General features: G+C 41.3%; 1 protein-coding gene and 4 non-coding genes across 5 annotated transcripts in view; 3 read left to right on the forward strand and 2 right to left on the reverse strand.

Annotated features, from left to right (window-relative positions):
• The window catches only part of LOC117395269 (DELTA-stichotoxin-Hcr4a-like), a 412,383-nt gene that overhangs the window by 288,816 nt on the left and 103,808 nt on the right, over positions 1-19,759 (reverse strand). The gene's annotated exons all lie outside the window — the stretch shown is intronic.
• On the forward strand, positions 6,637-6,710 carry trnan-guu (transfer RNA asparagine (anticodon GUU)). The gene has a single exon. It is a non-coding gene; the product is annotated as a tRNA-Asn (tRNA).
• trnak-cuu (transfer RNA lysine (anticodon CUU)) lies at positions 7,386-7,458 on the reverse strand. Its single transcript has one exon. It is a non-coding gene; the product is annotated as a tRNA-Lys (tRNA).
• trnak-cuu (transfer RNA lysine (anticodon CUU)) lies at positions 8,611-8,683 on the forward strand. The gene has a single exon. It is a non-coding gene; the product is annotated as a tRNA-Lys (tRNA).
• Positions 10,738-10,809, forward strand: trnae-uuc (transfer RNA glutamic acid (anticodon UUC)). The gene has a single exon. It is a non-coding gene; the product is annotated as a tRNA-Glu (tRNA).

Below are 19,759 nucleotides of genomic sequence, written 5' to 3' on the forward strand. Positions count from 1 at the left end.
TTGCACAATGTTTCAAATCATGTACTTCCAAGGACCATTGCAAATTCACCCATTACCTAATAGAAAAACACATGCACAAGTATGAAGTTGAAAAAAAAAAAAAAAAAAAAAAAAATACCTCCAACGCAGGAATGTTGAACTAGAATTTATAAACCCAGGACCTATGCTGTCAGATAACAGTTTTAGAAAATGGTTGACATTACATTAAAAATAAATATTTACTTAAAATGAATAAAAAATAAAGTAAAATAAATGTCACAAAATGAGTTTCTGTATATCATCATCATAATAACTGTACTTGGATTGGATTAAAGCAAATCGCAACCTTTAATCCAACATTCACAACCACAATTTGAATTTTATTTTAGTGATCAGTAATATTGACTGTTTGATGAGACTGTAGAAGGAAAATAATAATGCAGTTAACTGTAAGCAGGTGAATTGTAGTATGCCCTCTATAACTTTACAATAACATGAGTAAATAAACAGATACTTACAAATTTTCCCCATTCAAAACAAGGGTAAACTTCAACAATTGGTTTAATTCTTCCAGCTGGAAGAGTGGTCAGCCACAATCGACGATTGCCAAACGTTTCTTTAAGAAGAATGTCTATGTGATTGTCATCAGGCTTATTTTTGTCAAATTCTTTTCTTAATTCTTCGACATGGCGGTCGTATTCTTCATCGGGCCGTTCTTCACGCCTCTGTATGGTAGGTACCTGGGCTTTCTTTGCCATAATTGGTGCCGAACTGGAGTCAATGGGCAGGTTTTTCCTTTTTAAAGACCACCTCATGTGCCTCATCTTCTGACTGAGGCACTTAGAAAATAAGGACTACAAAAGAACAAGAGGTGAAAACAATAATTGTGAATAAATACATCAAGTTTCAGAAAGAAATGGCAAGCTTCAATTCCCAATGTATTCTTTTGCATACTTGAATTCCATCTTACCCACGGTTCATTCCCTTCATGCTTAATGCATGGGTATTTGCTATACAGCTTTTTTCCAATGGCCTGTCACTTAGGCTGGGATAATTAGCCAGGTAATAATTAGATGCTTCATCAACCATTTTATGCCATATCCCTCTTGAATTGCCAGCCAGAAGACTTCTATGCACCAGGTCAGAAAATGGAGGCAGAGGGGTTCTATCATCCACTGTTGAACATCCTGTAGAGTATAATAACAAATAATAATACAAAACAAAAAATAGTTAAGTCTGAGGCTGATATTCATTGATAAAGAGTGCAATCTTAATAATGTGCAACAAAATTAAACTGATGAGCAACAAGAAAAAAATAAACATAAACAGGTACTTACTCCGATTTGCAAAAGATTCCATGTATGCTGCGGAGTCAAGGGATATGATTTCATTTATTTTTTCGGAATCAGACTTCTGCTCAATTGATGTTATGTTCACTTGTTCTTCTATGGGTATCTGTGGGATCCAGCTCTCTCCTTCCATCAGTATTATTAAAGATTCTGATTGCATCTCCAATAAGATTTCGTCATCATCAATCTCAGTTCCGTCAGTTTCCAGGACCAGTATATGCCCCTTTTTTGGAAGGCCAAGTTTTTGTGAACCTGAAAAGGTTATCAATAATTGATCATTTAGATTTATACATAACAAAATAAGAAATGGCAAGAACAACAGACAGCCATTCAACCTATTTGACTTTTTCATTCTATTTTGAATCTTTTCAGCTGTTGTTAGATCCGTGCTCCATTTTGTGCCACCAGCCAATTCAACTACAGAATAATGAATCATCCCAACACTGCCTTAAAATTTCTAGAACAGACTGTAAAATATAAGTGGAATGTAGTTAATTACACCACCCGTCCACCCATTGCAACCATACAGAAAGATTATAAAAGATTATTTGGAATTATAGAAAGTTATATCAGTAACATTTTATCTACTCACCTTTTTCAAGAACTTCTTTGAAGGATGTTCCGCTGACCTTTTTTTTTTTTTGTTTAGGCTGCCGATCCCACACTTTGAAGACACCCACGGTGGGCTTTGAGGTATAAAAAGGGTGAGGAACTAAGAGACTGGGAGCATGGAACTAGGAGATACCGGAATAGGAAAGAGGGAGAAGCCGAGGGAAGTAAACGAAAATAAAGAGGACGAGATTAGACAGCGAGCGGCTGGGGTTTTTTTTGTGCACGGACAGTGTCAGTTTCGTTTTGTTATTTTTTTTCGTGGACTCACTCTGGGAGGACTGCGGAACTTGGTGATTGAAGACATTTGAAAAGAGGTACTGACAAGAACCTTTGCGTTCGTGGTTTATGTCAGGATATCAGGATCTCTCCTGAGGACTTCAGCTGAAGCGCAGCACCCTATGGAGAGGGCTGCCCAAACAGGCGTCTGGACAGGAGCCCTAAGAGGAGGTCTGGACCAGAGAGTGGATGACGTATGGTTAAGTGAACAAATACACATTAAAATGCATCTAATGCTCAAAAATAAAACAATAATTCAAATAAACAAACTGTGCAAAAAAAGGAAAACCAATCCAATTAAAATTCAAAAATCATAAGTGATACTGAATAAAATAATAATCAACACATTCGTCACCCGTGACATTACCACCACTGCGATCTTGAAAATGTTTGTATGCCACAGAATTTAAGATCTGAAACGGAATGTTTGGCATCTACAAAATGTCTAGCTAGTGGTGGATGAATATGTTTTCTCCTAATTGAACTTTTATGCTCGCTCATTAATGCGCAATTGTAACTGTCTAGTAGTTTTACCATCATATTGCAAATGGCTAGGACAAGAAATCACATAAATGACATGAGTTGAAGCACAATCACTTGTAAGATACTGTACTCTTTTTTCGTTGTATGGCTTGTGCATTTTCTTAGTTTTAAATGTATTATCACAGGCGATACACTTACGATTTGGAAAAAATCCAGTAGATCTGTCCAGTACACCTAGATCTCTCCAACATCTAAACGAGTCAGCCCTTAATAAAGACCGTCCGTGTTCATTTCGGCGTTTATGACATTGTCTATACACAACAGCTCTTATGTAATCCTATTGGTATCGAATCGATCGCAATTAATGTGTTCCATGTTTCCAGTCAGTTTGATAGTTTTAATACTGTATTACATTCTGAATATGAATAGAGCTGAATTATTAATTGTAGATAATACTTAGAATACCAGATACATATTTAGCATTAAAAAGCAATACATGTGATTTATTTAATAGTTGTTCATTATTTTGTGTATCAGCCGCCACACAAAGCCGAGCGCAGTGCGGTATACTGTAATGATGCTGCAGTCAGTGTGCCCGGACTGCACCTGAACCATGTTAAAAACACGAAGCCCCTAATAAGCTAATTTGTAAAAGTTAGTAAAGAGTTGCGCTAATATAACGAAGCTAAATTTGAACTCCTAGCTGGAGCAACGAGAGAGGGCGAGAGGGCGGGGCAGAGAAGGAGGGGGAGACGCTGCTAGGCAACCGGCTCGTGAACATTCCACTCAGCTGAGCAGAGACCGTTAGGATTTAAAAATGTGAACGTTCCGAGCAGCGTTAGGCGCTTCGTTAAATTAACACACCATTGCTGGCATTTGAATATAACCATATTTTAAATACTCAAATAGGACTGTATTAAAAAAATATATTATGTTTTTCAAAGTAATATGTTATGTGGAATATTAAAACAATCAAATTAAATAACACGTTTGGACACAAAATATTTTTCTTCCTCATAACGTGTTAGAAAATGTAAACAGCAGTTGAAGAATGCCGAAGTCGATCATCCTAGCATGTTAAACGAGGGCATTTCTCCTGTAAGCTGCGTCTAGTAATAGATCGTTTATACTGTTCTCAATGGTCCGCATCCCAGCCTGAGACCACGATCCAGTGGTTGACGGAGATGTTTTTGAAAGTAATATGTTATTTAAAATATTAAAACAATCAAGTTAAATAACATGTTTGGACACAAAATATCTTTCAGTGACGTTAACAAGTAGTCTGTTTACAACAAAAATGCAATCTGTGTTAGGAACACTATTCTAGTCGGATTTAAAATGGAAATTAAAATGGTATTGATAGCTGACAAGAGTTTGGTATCAGCTGTTGATTTAAATCAGCTTAAATTATGTAGAGCTTCTGGTGTTATGCTGCCATCTAGGAGGTTGTGATTGGAATTGAAACTATTAACTTCAGTGAGGTAGGGTAGCATGTATTTGGTTAATGCGATTAAAATCCTTGTTTATGTATAAAACATTTGCTTTAGAACAGTTCGTGATGATATAAGTAAGTTAACGTAGGTCTAGAAGAGGAGCCTGCAGTATTTCGATGTCACAATTCGGCGAGTTGAAGCTCTCATGTTGCAAAAGCGCAGCAGCAGGAGCAAGAAGATTGCAGTCGTGAGGCACAGACTCACATTGCCTGTTAAAGCTGCCTGGTCGCCATGGCAACTTACCACTCCCAGTAGTCACTCGATGAGGCATTGCCGTGGTAACCATGGTCTGTGAGGCGCCGGTGTGAAAGAGTTGCAGTCCAGCGGTGACGTTGGAACAGTCTTTCTGATGAAAACGCAGAGCAAGCTGAGAATGACGCTGCGCTTTGAACGTCGCTGTAGCTGGGCTGGAGACTGGATGGAGCAGAAAAGACTAACGTTGGTGCTCCTGCAGAAAAATACAAAAGCTGAATGATGAAAAGAATCACCTGAGCTGGTAGGAAAATAGCTGATACTGTCTTACCAGCGCTGAGCAGAGAAATGGCCTGCAGTGAAAGGAGCGAACAAGAAAAAAACAAACACAGACGAAGGGCGGAAGCAGTGCTGGGTGTATAAATAGAAAAGAAGGAGAGATTGACATGCAAGCTACCTAACGGGATTGCCCATACCGCTCTGGTCACGCCCTTTTTACCTAACCAAACAGAGTAGCGTAAGCTAATGACAGAGAGACTGGAACTTGATTATTATTTGTTTATTTAGCAGACGCCTTTATCCAAGGCGACTTACAAAGACTAGGGTGTGTGAACAATACATCAGCTGCAGAGTCACTTACAATTACGTCTCACCCGAAAGACAGAGCACAAGGAGGTTAAGTGACTTGCTCAGGATCACACAATGAGTCAGTGGCTGAGGTGGGATTTGAACCAGGAACCTTTTGGTTACAAGCCTGTTTCTTTAACCACTGGACCACACAGCCTCCTTGATTGAAACTGAACTGTTACAAAAAATTGTCACACTTTTATCTCCATAATGCGTTGGGACTAAATACGCAGATACATTAAAACTATTTGGAGAATGTGGGCATCGATCCCTTTACTTCTCATATGCTAAGGGAGCACTCTAACATTTGAGCTAATTCCCCTTGAGTTGTGCCAGCGATTCTCATAGGCTACATCGCAGCTTGATACGAGCAATTGGACTGAAAGCTGCAGGAAGGTTCTCTGTCTCCAGTGTAGGAACTGTTAGATCCTGAAACCCTTCGGTGTCAGCAAATCCATATATCTTCCTCCAATTCAATAGACAGATCAGAGCCAGCCTCCAACCTCTCGATCATAGCACCGTACTCATGGAGAAGTTCACTGTACCTGTGTATTTGCATGATCCAGTATAAGAAGGTACAATTTTTCTGGAGTTCTTGGTTGCTCAGTTCAGTTCATGGTTGCTTCATTCTTGGTAGCTCTGCAAAATCTGATTGGCTCTTTTCTGGTTAATTCTTGGTAGTGACTCAGGCTATGATTGGTCAAAACTACCAAGATATTACCAAGATTGAACATCGACTTTTGTCTGGGTGGGAAGGAGAAGGTATTCGCCCATTAGTCTCTGTTATGCTACCAAGATATGCAAAAATAAAGCATGACATTAAAAACATGCTTCCTTAAAAATCAAATTTTCAAGAATTTGACTAAAATACTTATGCTATTAGGTAATATACTCTTCCATGAATGTTGTTGTTATTATTTATTTATTTATTTATTTATTAGCAGACGCCCTTATCCATGGCGACTTACACTGGTAAACAAAAGTAGATTTCTAGAATCACAGTACAAGTATTAATACAATTAAGAGCAAGATAAATACAATGACTTTGGTTGTAGCAAGTACAAGTATGACAAAATACGATTCAATAACAGAGAAGATAACAGTGATAGTTACATTAGGATATAATTAAATTCAAAATTCTAAAGATTAAATTACACTTGTGACAGATTACAGTCTGGCGCCTTAGAACACTCGGCCATCCTGACAATCCCATCTGGGCTGAAATGGTGTTATTAAAACGAACATTATTATCTTTTTTTTTTTTCTTGGCGTTTGCTATGTCCGCTCATGCTAGGCACTACGTGCTCGAGTGCTGTAGCAGCAGCCATGAAGCAAGTTAGTTTTTCAGTTGAAATAAATATCTGTTTTGTTTTTGTGTATGGGTGTTTTGAAAAGATCCGTTACATAGCTACGTAGTCTGAAATAAAGATGTATTCATTATTATGAATGTTGGCAGACAGGATATTGTATTTATATTTCCCACGTGTGCTTGCTTTGTACAAATCTGATAGTTTCAACAAAGGCATTTGACTTCGGTTCATTAGCTTATACTGCTCCCTCGATCACGTTCTGCAGCATCTAGCCTTGCTAATCCCTCCCGTTTGCCTTTGTGGTTTAACAGGTTGGTCTCTGTGGCGCAATCGGTTAGCGCGTTCGGCTGTTAACCGAAAGGTTGGTGGTTCAAGCCCACCCAGGGACGATGCTTTTTGCATTTCTTAATCACATTAGAAAATGGCACTCCGATAAATTGTTATTTCTTCCAATTACACTGAAGAAAAAAATGTGCTCTGTTTTTTAGTTCAAAATAATACAAAACAAAAATAGTCTTACTATTTGCCGAAACCCGGAATCGAACCAGGGACCTTTAAATCTTCACCCTAACACTCTCCCAACTGAGCTATTTCGGCTTGACAAGACTGCTGTTTTGAGACAGCATTCTTTTTGGCAATCGCCTTTTTTTGTCAATCCAGTAAACCTGTGATGAGAAACGTTCAACAGCTCGGAAACACCATAACAGAATCCTGACAAGCTGCGTTTGTTACAGTAGAAAACTGCATTATTTATTTCAGCACAGACTAGGGTTGTCTATTGTATCAAGGCCCGATTGGGTTTATTACGCACATACCAACAGTTGCTCCATGAAAGGTGTAATGACAACTGTAAAAAAAGAAACGGATTGAAGCCAACCCAAAAAAGTACGATTATTTATTTCAATATCGTTATAGCTATAAACGATGCACGCATTTTACAATAGCATTTGCTATTTGACAATGACCAAAAAGTAATTTTGTTGCAATACTGTATACAATGTGAACAGAATCAGACATTGATCCGTTGCCTCGAAGAAACAACTTCAATTTGTATTTAAAAAAGACGCCCAACGTGGGGCTCGAACCCACGACCCTGACATTAAGAGTCTCATGCTCTACCGACTGAGCTAGCCGGGCTAAATTTGTCGTCTTATTTGAGAAAATACTGAACGACAGAACAAAAGATTCCAAATATAATCCACTGCACGTCACCAGAAACAGCTTTGATGACACAAAGTCGTATGACACGAACCCTAAGAATTTTATACCAGATTCATTGTCGCTTAGAAACAACTGCAGCCTCCCTGCCTCAATACAAATAATACCAATACAAAAATCAAATTACATGTATTTAAAAATGAATGGTCTCATCCATCTGGAAAGATTGGTTCTGCATTTATACAGTATCAACCTTAATCTGAGTTGAGAGGCACCCAACCTGTGGAGGATTTTAAATGTGAGGGGATGTGAATAGAGTCAAATACATTTGCATCATTCTGTAAATATATATATATATATATATATATATATATATATCAATTAACTGTAGCTTTATTATCATAATGAAAACACATTACACGTGGCCACAGCACACGACCTTAGCCCGCTGCGCCACTCTGCAGTTGTTGAAATGCCTTCGTTTTTTAAGCTTACATCCAAGCCTGACCAGCTTCGATTTCCTGTGAAAATTTCTAGTTTTCTGTTTGTTAGGGTAGATACCAAAGAATGGAATTGCACACAAGAGTGGCATGTAGCTTCCTTGTCTAAATCTGTGATAAATTGTAGTTCCTCGTTTAATTAAAAATAAATAAAGGAATTATTTATTTGGTAGAAATAAATAAATGATTTAAATAAATGCATAGAGGAATAAATACATTTAGAAATAAATATTTTTAAATAAATAAATGTAGAAATGAATACATGTTTATATTATAAATGTATAAATAAATTAATAAATAGCAAGCTAGTAAACTACATGTCATATTAATTGATTTGGCTGATGCGTTTATCCACAGCAATTGTCATTTATATACCTATATAAAAAGTACAAGTTTAATGAAAAAAAAATAAATAAATGCAAGTTGCCTAAAATTAATAGCGCATCAAAGAAAGTCACTGAGGTTGAAACATTTAATGGTAGCTACTGGGTCAACATTTACATTGTAACGTTTAAAACAATCTTTTAAAATGTAACAAGCAAGTGGATTATATTTGGAATCTTTTGTTTTTATTTTCTCAGACGACAAATTCATAGCTCAGTTGTTTAGTGAAAGAAACTGCCACCAGTCAGCCCGGCTAGCTCAGTCGGTAGAGCATGAGACCCTTAATCTCAGGGTCGTGGGTTCAAGCCCCACGTTGGGCGTCCTTTTTAAATACAAATTGTAGATGTTTCTTCGAGGCAACGGAGCAATGTCTGATTCTGTTCACATTGTATACAGTATTGCAACAAAATTACTTATTGGTCATTGTCAAATAGCAGTTGCTATTGTAAAATGTGTGCATCGTTTATAGCTATAACGATACTGAAATAAATAATCTTACATTTTTTGGGTTGGCTTCAATCCGTTTCTTTTTTTACACTTGTCATTACATCATTCATGGAGCAACAGTTGGTATGTGCGTATCTACTTTTTGAAGAAATTGAAAACATACCTCGTCGAAATATTTGCTAATTTTTTTTTTTTAATTTGCAAATGGCAGACTACATTGTCAATAAAAAATAATTTTGCAAATCAGCTTCCCATATGGTCTAGCAGTTAACGATTCCTGGGTTTCACCCAGGCGGCCCGGGTTCAACACCCGGTATGGGAACGTCTTTGTTATTGTCATTTTGTTACAGAACTGTGGTCATGTGTAATGTGTTTTCATTATGATAATAAAGCTACAGTTACTTGAAATATATATATATATATATACAGAATGATGCAAATGTGTTTGACTCTATTCACATCCCCTCACATTTAAAATCCTCCACAGGTTGGGTGCCTCTCAACTCAGATTAAGGTTGATACTGTATAAATGCAGAACCAATCGTTCCAGATGGATGAGACCATTCATTTTTAAATACATGGAATTCGATGTTTCATTTGGTATTATTTGTATTGAGGCAGGGAGGCTGCAGTTGTTTCTAAGCGACAATGAATCTGGAATAAAATTCTTAGGGTTCGTATCATACGACTTTGTGTCATCAAAGCTGTTTCTGGTGACGTCCAGTGGATTATCTTTGGTTCTGTCGTTCAGTATTTTCTCAAATAAGATGCCAAATCAATTAATATGATGTAGTTTTCTAGCTTGCTATTTATTAATTTATTTATACATTTATAATATAAACATGTATTCATTTCTACATTTATTTATTTAAAAATATTTATTTCTAAATGTATTAATTCCTCTATGCATTTTTTAAACATTTATTTCTACCAAATAAATGATTCCTTTATTTATATTAAATTTATATTTAAGTAAATACAGCTTGTCAGGATGGCCGACTGGTCTAAGATGCCAGATGCAAGGACTTTGTCTTTCCAAAGAATTGTGTGTTTTGGTTTCCGAATGGAGGCGTCGGTTCAAATCCCACTGCTGACAGTAGACTTTTACTTATTTTTAAAATAAATAAATGTGTTCATTTTATTATAATAGATTGTTTGAAGGAAATCAACAGCTGATACCAAACTCTTGTCACCACTCAATACCATTTTAATTTCTGCCTCGTCAAACAAGCTCGAGCCACAGCACACAGCGCTGCTGCATCGGGACAGAGGTGGATTTTAAAGCGACTAAATCAACGAGCTAAGACTACTTTTTGAAGAAATTGAAAACATACTTCTAGTCGAAATATTTGCTATTTAGTTAATTTATTTATTTTTTGAATTTGCAAATGGCAGACTGCATTACCAATAAAAAACTATAGGACAATCTGTATTGCTCATATCAAGCTGCGATGTAGCCTATGAGAATCGCAAGCAAAATTGAAGGGGAATTAGCTCAAATGGTAGAGCGCTCGCTTAGCATGCGAGAAGTAGCGGGATCGATGCCCGCATTCTCCAAATAGTTTCAATGTATCTGCGTATTTAGTCCCAACGCATTATGGAGATACATACAGTGTGACAATTCTTTGTAACAGACACACCCGCCCTACATGTATATTTTAAAGCACAGTCTCCTAATTTGTAATATTCCCGACTGAAAAACTGCAGTGCGCCCTCCATCGTATGCCTTCCGAGAAGCACAAAGGGAGATTTTTTATATTTTTTAGCAATTGAAGAGTTTGTGTTAATTGAGAATAAATATAAATGGCTTGAAGTTTGCTTTAATTTGTAACGTGTTTGTAATGAAATATCAGTTTTCGTGGTTTTTTACCAATCATTGTACTATATACTAGCTACTTTTGCATGTCCATGATTTTGGTACTCAGCTTCCCATATGGTCTAGCGGTTAGGATTCCTGGTTTTCACCCACGCGGCCCGGGTTCGACTCCCGGTATGGGAACGTCTTTGTTATTGTCATTTTGTTACAGAACTGTGGGCATGGGTGTAATGTGTTTTCATTATGATAATAAAGCTACAGTTACTTGAAATATATATATATATATATATACACAGAATGATGCAATGTATTTGACTCTATTCACATCACCTCACATTTCACTGGTTGCCTACGAGGGCTTGAGAGGGGTGATGTAAAAGTGATAGAGAAAGAGCAAAGTTTAGACACATAACATACAACAATCTGACACTCGCTCCCGACAGGTCAGGCAGCATCCTCTCGCTCCCGGGCGTTTAGTGGAGCAAGAGACAGGAAGGGGACGAAGAGAACAAAAGGACAGATCCTTCGCAACTCAGTGCAGCATCCTCAGGCAGCTAAGCTGGCAGCTGGGCGGCGTGGAGAGCTTAGGAAAAGTGTCTCGGGTCCGTTTAGGAGAGACGAAAACAGAGAAAACCCCCCCCCCCCCGGGGCCCGCTCGGTAGGTGGAGGCACGGCCTACTGCATGAGGGGGCTGAAATGGAAGAGAGGAGATGGGACAGCAAGGTTGAGGCCTGGAAGGCTTAGCGCATAAGCAGCAGAAGAATAGGATGTGGCCGGGGGTCCCCTCAGGCCGGCGGCAGTGGTTGAGACAAGAGGCCGACCCGGACAGCCGGGGAGTGAGACTCATAATTCATAAATCAAACAGTTTTCCAGTCTCGTAAAATGTATTAAAGCTTGTAGTATCTGAGAGGATGAGTGGACATATGACTAAATTGCTGAGGAAGTCAAGCTCTCCGTGTATATATATATATATATTTTAGATCCAGGTATTGGAGGAAAGCTGGAGCGTTGGAAGCTCTAGAAGAGAGCAGTTCCAGATTTGAACAGTAAACTAAAGCCACTTTGTATGCTGCAATAGTGAGCAGATCTGAAGACAGTGCCGAGATTTGTTGTAATGAGGGGATATTAACAGTAGAGGCAAGATCTGCTGAACGGGCAGAGATCTGAGGGAGTAAACGATGGAATGCTGTCAGTAGTGTGCAGTGGCTTGCTGTAGAGAGCAGAGAGCTGCTGAATGCAGTGGAAATTGGTATTTGAGAGTTAAGGCGTTTTTAGATGATGTTGGAGATGGGCTTGCCTTTGGTCAGAGATGAAGAATGCGTAGATCTGAGGCCGCTGCAGAACCTGAGAGGATGGGAATGCGTTGCTCGGAGGCTGCTGCAAAACCTATTGATTTGATCAGGAGCAGTCTAAGAGTGTATTGTCTATTGCGGTGTAAATGTTGATAATCTTAGGACATAGTTTCCATATGTGCCTGGAAGGTCAAATTGAATGAAATGGACTTTGAAAGTTGTATTAAGTGCCTTGATGAAGTTGGGGGCAAATGCGGAAGTGCAAATCCGGGAACAAGAAGGTTGCAGGAATGACCTGATGCAGGGAAGCTGGAAAATTAATGTGACGGTGGATTCTTAACATCTCAGAAAGCTGATAAGCATGGCTTCATGACCAGATCCTAAACGGGAGGGGTTTGGATTTCAAAAATTCAAGTTAATATATGAAGCAAAAGAGGTTGAGGCAGGAGGGGACTGAGAATCCCTTGGAATGACAACGAACTGCAGGAATTGATAGAAAGTTTGGAGTGTGTGAGATTCGCAGCGATAGCAAATCAGCTTAAATTATGTAGTTTGTGGTGTTATGCTGCCATCTAGAGGTTGCGATTGGAATTGAAACTATTGTCCAGTGAAGCAGGGTAGCATATATTTGGTTATTGCGATTAAAATCCTTGTCTGTGTATAAAACATTTGCTTTAGAACAGTTAGTGATGATATAAGTAAGTTAACGTAGGTCTAGAAGAGGAGCCTGCAGTATTTAGATGTCACAATTCGGCGAGTTGAAGCTCTCATGTTGCAAAAGCGCAGCAGCAGGAATCAGAAGATTGCAGTAGTGAGGCACAGGCTCGCATTGCCTGTTAAAGCTGCCTGGTCGCCATGGCAACTTACCACTCCCAGTAGTCACTCGATGAGGCGTTGCCGTGGTAACCATGGTCTGTGAGGCGCCGGTGTGAAAGAGTTGCAGTGCAGCGGTGACGTCGGAACAGTCTTTCTGATGAAAACGCAGAGCAAGCTGAGAATGACGCTGCGCTTTGAACGGCGCAGACTGAGCAGGTAGGAAAATAGCAGATACTATCTTGAGAGCGCTGAGCAGAGAAATGGCCTGCAGTGAAAGAAACGAACAAAAAACAAACACAGACAAAGAAGCGGAAATAGTGCTGGGTTAAAGTAGAAAAAGAGAGAGATAGACAGGAGGGGCAGCCAATAACATACGTGGAGCAGCGCTGGCCCTGCCCTAATAATTGACGAGGCGAGCGCTGCATTGTGTGATTGGCTGGAAATACTACAAGAGGCTGAACTGGGATCAGCTTCCAACTGGAAGAGATCGCGGACGCTACCGGGCAGGACGCCACGGAGGGAAGGAAAGACAGGCTAAAGAAAAGGATTTAGGATAAGAAAAAAAGCAACGCAAAGCGGGAGAGAGCCCTCTACGCCATCCCCCGAATTACACATAAACGCCAACATTAAAAAGGGCCGGCCCTTAGTAACAGTGTGATAACACAGCAAAACAAAAATCAATATCAAAAGTGGTGCTGAACACAATCCAAACATTCAAGTGAAAAAATAAAGAAAGAAACAACGAAACGAGTCTCAAATACAATGTGTCCCAACAGGGAAAGAACACAAAACAAAATACATGAAGTGCACTTCCAGTAAAAAGTAATTAACTGCTATCAGGCTCTGGTACTTTAAACTATAAAGTATCGCGACTACCCGTGATCTGTTAATCAAATGCACAATCAAACAAACAATCACCTTCGAATTAGTAGTTTAAAACACACACGTCATTGTGGTTACAACAACCATAACAATAGTTAAAAGATAAACAAAAGCACAAACACAATACACCTTCCCTAATACGGAGCGTGGAGGCTAGAGTTGTTAGTATTAATTTGAATTTGGTACTTATCTCTACAGAATGCTATAACTGTAGATCTCAAGATCACCAATAACACAACCAGCAAAAACAGAGAGAACGTCTCAATGCAATCACACGGAAGCGAGTTTTCAAACACTCACGACAAAACCACCCAATAATCCTGGCGTCTCCTGTTGCCTCCACACTCCGTTCACACAAAAACAACTCCTCTCTAATAATGATTGATTTAGTTTAAATATGTTTGGTACAAAGGGGAGACAATTAACACTTAACAAGCTGCCGGTATGTTCTCAAATGGCACTTGTGTTCTTAAAGGCATAGCGTGCATTTACATTAAATAGGTTCTACAATGCAAAAGCAAGTTTTGGCAGTTTTGCATTGCCTGCCTCGTCAAACAAGCTCGAGCCACAGCACAGTGTTGATGCACATATATAGACAATCTGAATTGCTCGTATCAAGCTGCGATGTAGCCTATGAGAATCGCTGCACAATTCAAGGGGAATTAGCTCAAATGGTACAGCGCTCGCTTAGCATGCGAGAAGTAGCGGGATCGATGCCCGCATTCTCCAAATAGTTTTAACGTATCTGCGTATTTAGTCCCAACGCATTATGGAGATAAATACAAAGTGTGACAATTCTTTGTAACAGAGACGCCCGTCCTACATGTGTATTTTAAAGCACAGTCTCCTACTTTGTAATATTCCCCAGACTGAAAAACTGCAGTGCGCCGTCCAGCGTATGTCTTCCGAGAAGCACAACTTAACAGTTAAGTCTAGATGTAACACCTTGTGTTCAGATTTAAAAAAAAAAAAAAAAATGTATGGGTCCTCTATGGGTAGAGGCAGATAAGCTGCGTACCTGCCGTTTCTACACTTTAACATTTACGAAATACACACACTAAACTGAAATGTAATAACACAAAGTCTTGCCTTCAGTTAATATTTTAGAAAATCTACTTTGCAAACAGAAGAAAAACAAGCTAGCAGAGGATGGTTTCGATGCATCGACCTCTGGGTTATGGGTCCAGCACGCTTCCGCTGCGCCACTCTGCTACAGCTGCCTCATGACTGAATTACCAAACAGCAGAAAAAAAACTGAACTCATCGTTTTAACCAGTCACACGGCAGTGGCCGGGCCGAACCATGGAAACGATGCAAATCAGAGATACGGTATGCAAAGTATGCAACTTTCTCTCTCACTTTCTCTCTCTCTCTCTCTCTCTCTGTCTCTCTCTCTCACTTTCTCTCTCTCTGTCTCTCTGTCTCTCTCTCTCTCTCTCTCTCTCTCTCTCTCTCTCGCTGAGGATTGTGGGATTGTGGGAGGAGCTTGCGGAGAGGCGGTAGCGTTTGAACGCTGGTGCGGTAGGAGAGTGTTTTCGCTACTATATTTTTTGCAAATTTATATATTTAATTGTTAATTGTTTAGTTTGTTTATATATCTTTGTTTCGTTGCTTTGTTTGTACTTTACCGTTTATAGAGTAGTGTGTGTGTGTGTGTGTGTGTAGGTCCCGTTATGGGATCTCACTCTGGAGGGCTGGGGGCTCTCAGCCGCCGACACGGGGTCAGCTGCTTGCCTGATGCCGGCGTGTCGGTGGAGGAGTGCCTGCTGGCAGTGGGAGAGGTGGTCGGGTGTGAAAATATAATATCGGCATCCCGTATGAATAAAAGGTTTGTCGTGTTTTTAAAAGAGGTATCGCTGGTCAATCAGCTAGTGGAGGAAGGTTTTTCAGTGAAAGGAGATTTTATTCAAGTATCCCCCTTAGTAACCCCTGTTACCAAGGTAATCATGTCTAATGTGCCGCCATTTTTAAAAAACGAGACCTTGGCAAATGAACTTGCCCGATATGGCAAACTGGTGTCCCCAATTAAAAATATACCATTAGGGTGCAGAAATACAAATGTTAAGCACGTCCTGTCTTTTCGGAGACAGGCGTTTTTGCTGCTGAATAACCCGGGGGAGGTGATTGATGTTGCTTGGAGCTTCAGTGTGGAAGGGACGGGCTGCGTAGTGTTTGTCAGCTCGGATACAATGCGGTGTTTTAACTGTGGGGAACAGGGACACCAGAGGAGAGCCTGCCCGAGAAAAAACAAAGATGAGGAAAGGCAGGAGCAGGGTACTGATGGCAGGGAGGAGGCTGGGGATGTTGGGGGTGAGTGGGAGGATGAGGCGGCTCCCCCATTGCAGCGCCAGCCGGAGTCTGCAGAGACCAGGGAGCCGCCGATCGGGATGAAGCCGCCCACACCACAGCCGAGGCTGAAGAGACTCAGCCACGGTCCGTCACAAAATAAAACTACCGAAAATGATGAGGGTTTTGTGATGGTAGCTAAAAAAAGACTTAAAAAACAAAAAAACAAAGAAGTTGCAGATCTGCCTAACAGCGAGCGGGGGACGGAGCAGAGCCCCGAGCCTGTGCTGGAGGGGAGCCTGCAGTCTCAGGCAGGGGGGTCTGTCCCTCCTGATATGGAGGGAGAGGGGAGCGGCACGGCGACGGGCTTACAACCCGGCGCGGTGCAGCGCTCTTCTCTCTCTGAACCCCAGCAAGCGGAGGCAGAGGCAGCGGTGACGGCTGTGGCTGTGCTGGGAGGAGGAGAGGAGAGCGGCGCTGTAGAGGTGGAGAGAGCCGCGGAGGAGAAGGCAGCCGTGGACGGCGGAGCAGACAGCGAGGACGGAGCAGAGGAAATGGAGGGGGAGCTCTCTGACTCCTCGCTTATCTCTGACATCCCCGATAGCCAACCCGTTAACAGGGGGAAAAAAATCTATACCCTAGATGAATTTAAACAGTTTATGGAGAGTACAAAAGGGAAAAGGGGAGTTGAAATTGAAAACTTCTTCCCAGATCTGAGATTATTCCTCCACTCAGCACACATCGTCACACGAAAGGCAACATTAGAGGAGTTTGACCAGCAAAAAAGGTACCGTCTTAAAAAATATGTTCAAATAATTAAGAAAAAGATCGCTAATGTTGCCAAATAATAATTTTAAAAATGGATACTTCTTTTAAGAATTTTTTTATTGTTGCTTGTTTTACTCTGTCAGTTTTATTTTTTTTAGCCGCTATGGAAAAGTGCGTTTTTATTTCTTTTAACGTGAATGGCTGCAGACAGTCTTTTAAAAGAGCGCAGCTGTGTGAGTTTTTAGAGCAGAAGCGGGCGGGGGTCGCGCTGCTGCAGGAGACGCACTCAGACAGGGAGAATGAGGCGGCGTGGCTGGCAGAGTGGAGGGGGCCGTGTGTGCTGAGCCACGGCTCAAGCACCAGTGCAGGAGTGGCAATTTTATTTAAGCCCAGCCTAGGAGCAACAATTTTAGATATTGAAGAAATTGAAAAGGGGAGGTTATTAAAAGTGAGAGCAAGGTTGGGTGGCACTGTATTTGTTTTTATTAATATTTATGCACCAAATAAAGGAAGGGAACGCATTTTAATTTTTAATAAATTAAAGCAAGCTCTTTTAAATATTGATAATGATGATGTGGTGGTGGTGGGAGGAGATTTTAATTGCACTATTGATTTTACAATGGATAGAAATAATGAGGAACCCAATCCCCAATCCTCAAGTGAATTAGCTGCAGTTTTTCAGTTCAGTGGCCTGGTTGATGTCTGGAGGTGTCTGCACCCCAATGCAAGACAGTACACCTGGTCTCATTGTCGCGCACAACAAATATATAGAGCCAGGTTAGACCGCTTCTACACATCACACACACAATTGAATAAATTCATTAAAGCCAATATCATCCCCAGTAGCCTCTCTGACCACCACTGCCTGTTAGTTACAGTAATACTCACCACTGACTCTCACAGCACCTCCTACTGGCATTTTAATTTAAAGCTATTACAGGACACACTTTTTGTAAAACAATTTAATGATTTTTGGAACATTTGGAAAAAAGAAAAAACAAATTATAAAAATATTAGGCAGTGGTGGGACATTGGCAAAACGCAGATTAAAATCTTTTGCCAGCAGTACACACTCAATTCAACCGGGTCACTGAACGCAGCAGTGAGAGAGCTGGAGTTGAAAATTCTCCAGTTAGAGAGCAGCCTGGACACAGACCACCAGGAACAGACCCTGCAAACGCTGAGGGAGCAGAAACACATGCTGGGCAGCCTGCTGAAGGAAAGAGTGAAGGGGGCGCTGGTGCGCTCTCGCTTCATGGAGCTTAAAGACATGGACACCCCCTCCAGTTTCTTTTTTGGCTTGGAGAGGAGGAGAGCAGACAGCCGGAAGATGCACTGCGTCCGGACGCCTTGCGGCAGGGAGCTGTACAGCCGGGAGGAGATCAGCAGGGAGGCAGTAAAATTCTATTCTGAACTATACAGCAAAGAGCCTTGTGAGCAGAAGGATACAGACCTGCTGCTCCAGGATTTGCCCACCCTGAGCGAGGAAGAACAGAACCAATTAGACAAGCCACTAACATATCAGGAGCTGACCACTGCTGTTACACAGCTTTCAAATGGAAAAGCTCCTGGCATTGATGGACTGCCCACTGAATTTTTTAAAAATTTCTGGACTGTGATTGGTGAGGACTTTTTGCAGGTGCTGGGAGAGAGCCTCCGAGATAAAGAACTGCCCCTCAGCTGCAGGAGGGCAGTAATCACACTACTGCCCAAGAAAGGAGACCTGTGTTTACTCAAAAACTGGAGACCTGTATCGCTTTTATGTTCTGATTTTAAAATTATTTCAAAATGTCTGGCCAATAGACTAAAAATGTGTATAGGAGCTGTAATACACATGGACCAAACTTACTGCATACCGGGACGTTCCATTTTTGATAATTTGTTTTTAATTCGAGACTTTTTATCAATGGCTAAGACATGTGATTTGAATGTTGGGCTGGTTTCTTTAGATCAGGAGAAAGCGTTTGACAGAGTCGACCACACATACCTTTTTAAAACCCTGGAAGCCTTCGGGTTTGGCCCTGTTTTTATTTCTTATATCCAGCTTTTATATTGGAATGTTTTTAGCATTTTAAAGATTAACAATGGGCTGAGTCAGCCCTTCCCAGTGTGCAGGGGTATTAGGCAGGGCTGCTCCCTGTCTGGAATGCTTTATTCACTGGCCATAGAGCCCCTGCTGCACCTGCTGAGGGGCCGGCTGGTTGGCTGGGCAGTGCCCTCCTCACCCTCCTCTGTCGCAGTGAAGGTGTCCGCTTATGCAGACGATGTGAACGTGTTTGTGTGCAGTGACGGAGACATCAAGGCACTACAGCAGAGCCTGCACACATTCCAAGGCGCCTCTACAGCAAGAGTTAACTGGGCAAAGTGTGACACCTTCCTGTCAGGCAGTTGGCATGATTGCACCCCCCCTGTCCTGCCTGAGGCGCTGAGATGGGACAGGACAGGTATAAAAGTGCTGGGGGTGTTTTTTGGAGTGGAGATATATATGCAGAAAAATTGGGAGGGCCTAGTGGACAGGGTGAGGGGGCGGCTGCAGAGATGGAGGGGACTGCTGGCCCAGCTGTCCTTTAGGGGAAGGGTCCTGGTGATTAATAATCTGGTGGCCTCCATGCTGTGGCACAGGCTGGTGTGTCTGGACCCTCCCCGGGGCATGGTGCAGGAGATCCAGAGAATACTGCTGGAGTTTTTCTGGAGCGGGAGACATTGGCTGAAGCCAGCGGTCCTGTATCTCCCCACTGATGAAGGGGGGCAGGGGTTGGCAGCCTTCAGACTGCAGGCGGTTCAGAGGCTCCTGTACGCTGGGGAGGAGGCTCATTGGAAGAGGCTAGCTTGTTTTTTCCTCAGCAGAGTAGGGGGGCTGGGGATAGACAAACACCTGTTTTTAATTGAGAGTGCCAGACTAGCTAAAGTAGGTCTCTCTTCTTTTTACTTGAGTGTTTTAGATGCCTGGAGGGCAGTGAGGGTGGCGAGAGATGAGGGGTCCCTGACAGGCAGGGTCCTGTTGGAGGAGCCCCTATTTTTCAATCCGCTCTTCCCTGTACGTTTCTTTCAGTCAATGACGCTCTGTGCCAGCTTTGTGAGGGCAGGAG

The sequence above is a fragment of the Acipenser ruthenus genome, chromosome 35, assembly GCF_902713425.1.
Source record: "Acipenser ruthenus chromosome 35, fAciRut3.2 maternal haplotype, whole genome shotgun sequence".
Taxonomy (NCBI): domain Eukaryota; kingdom Metazoa; phylum Chordata; class Actinopteri; order Acipenseriformes; family Acipenseridae; genus Acipenser; species Acipenser ruthenus.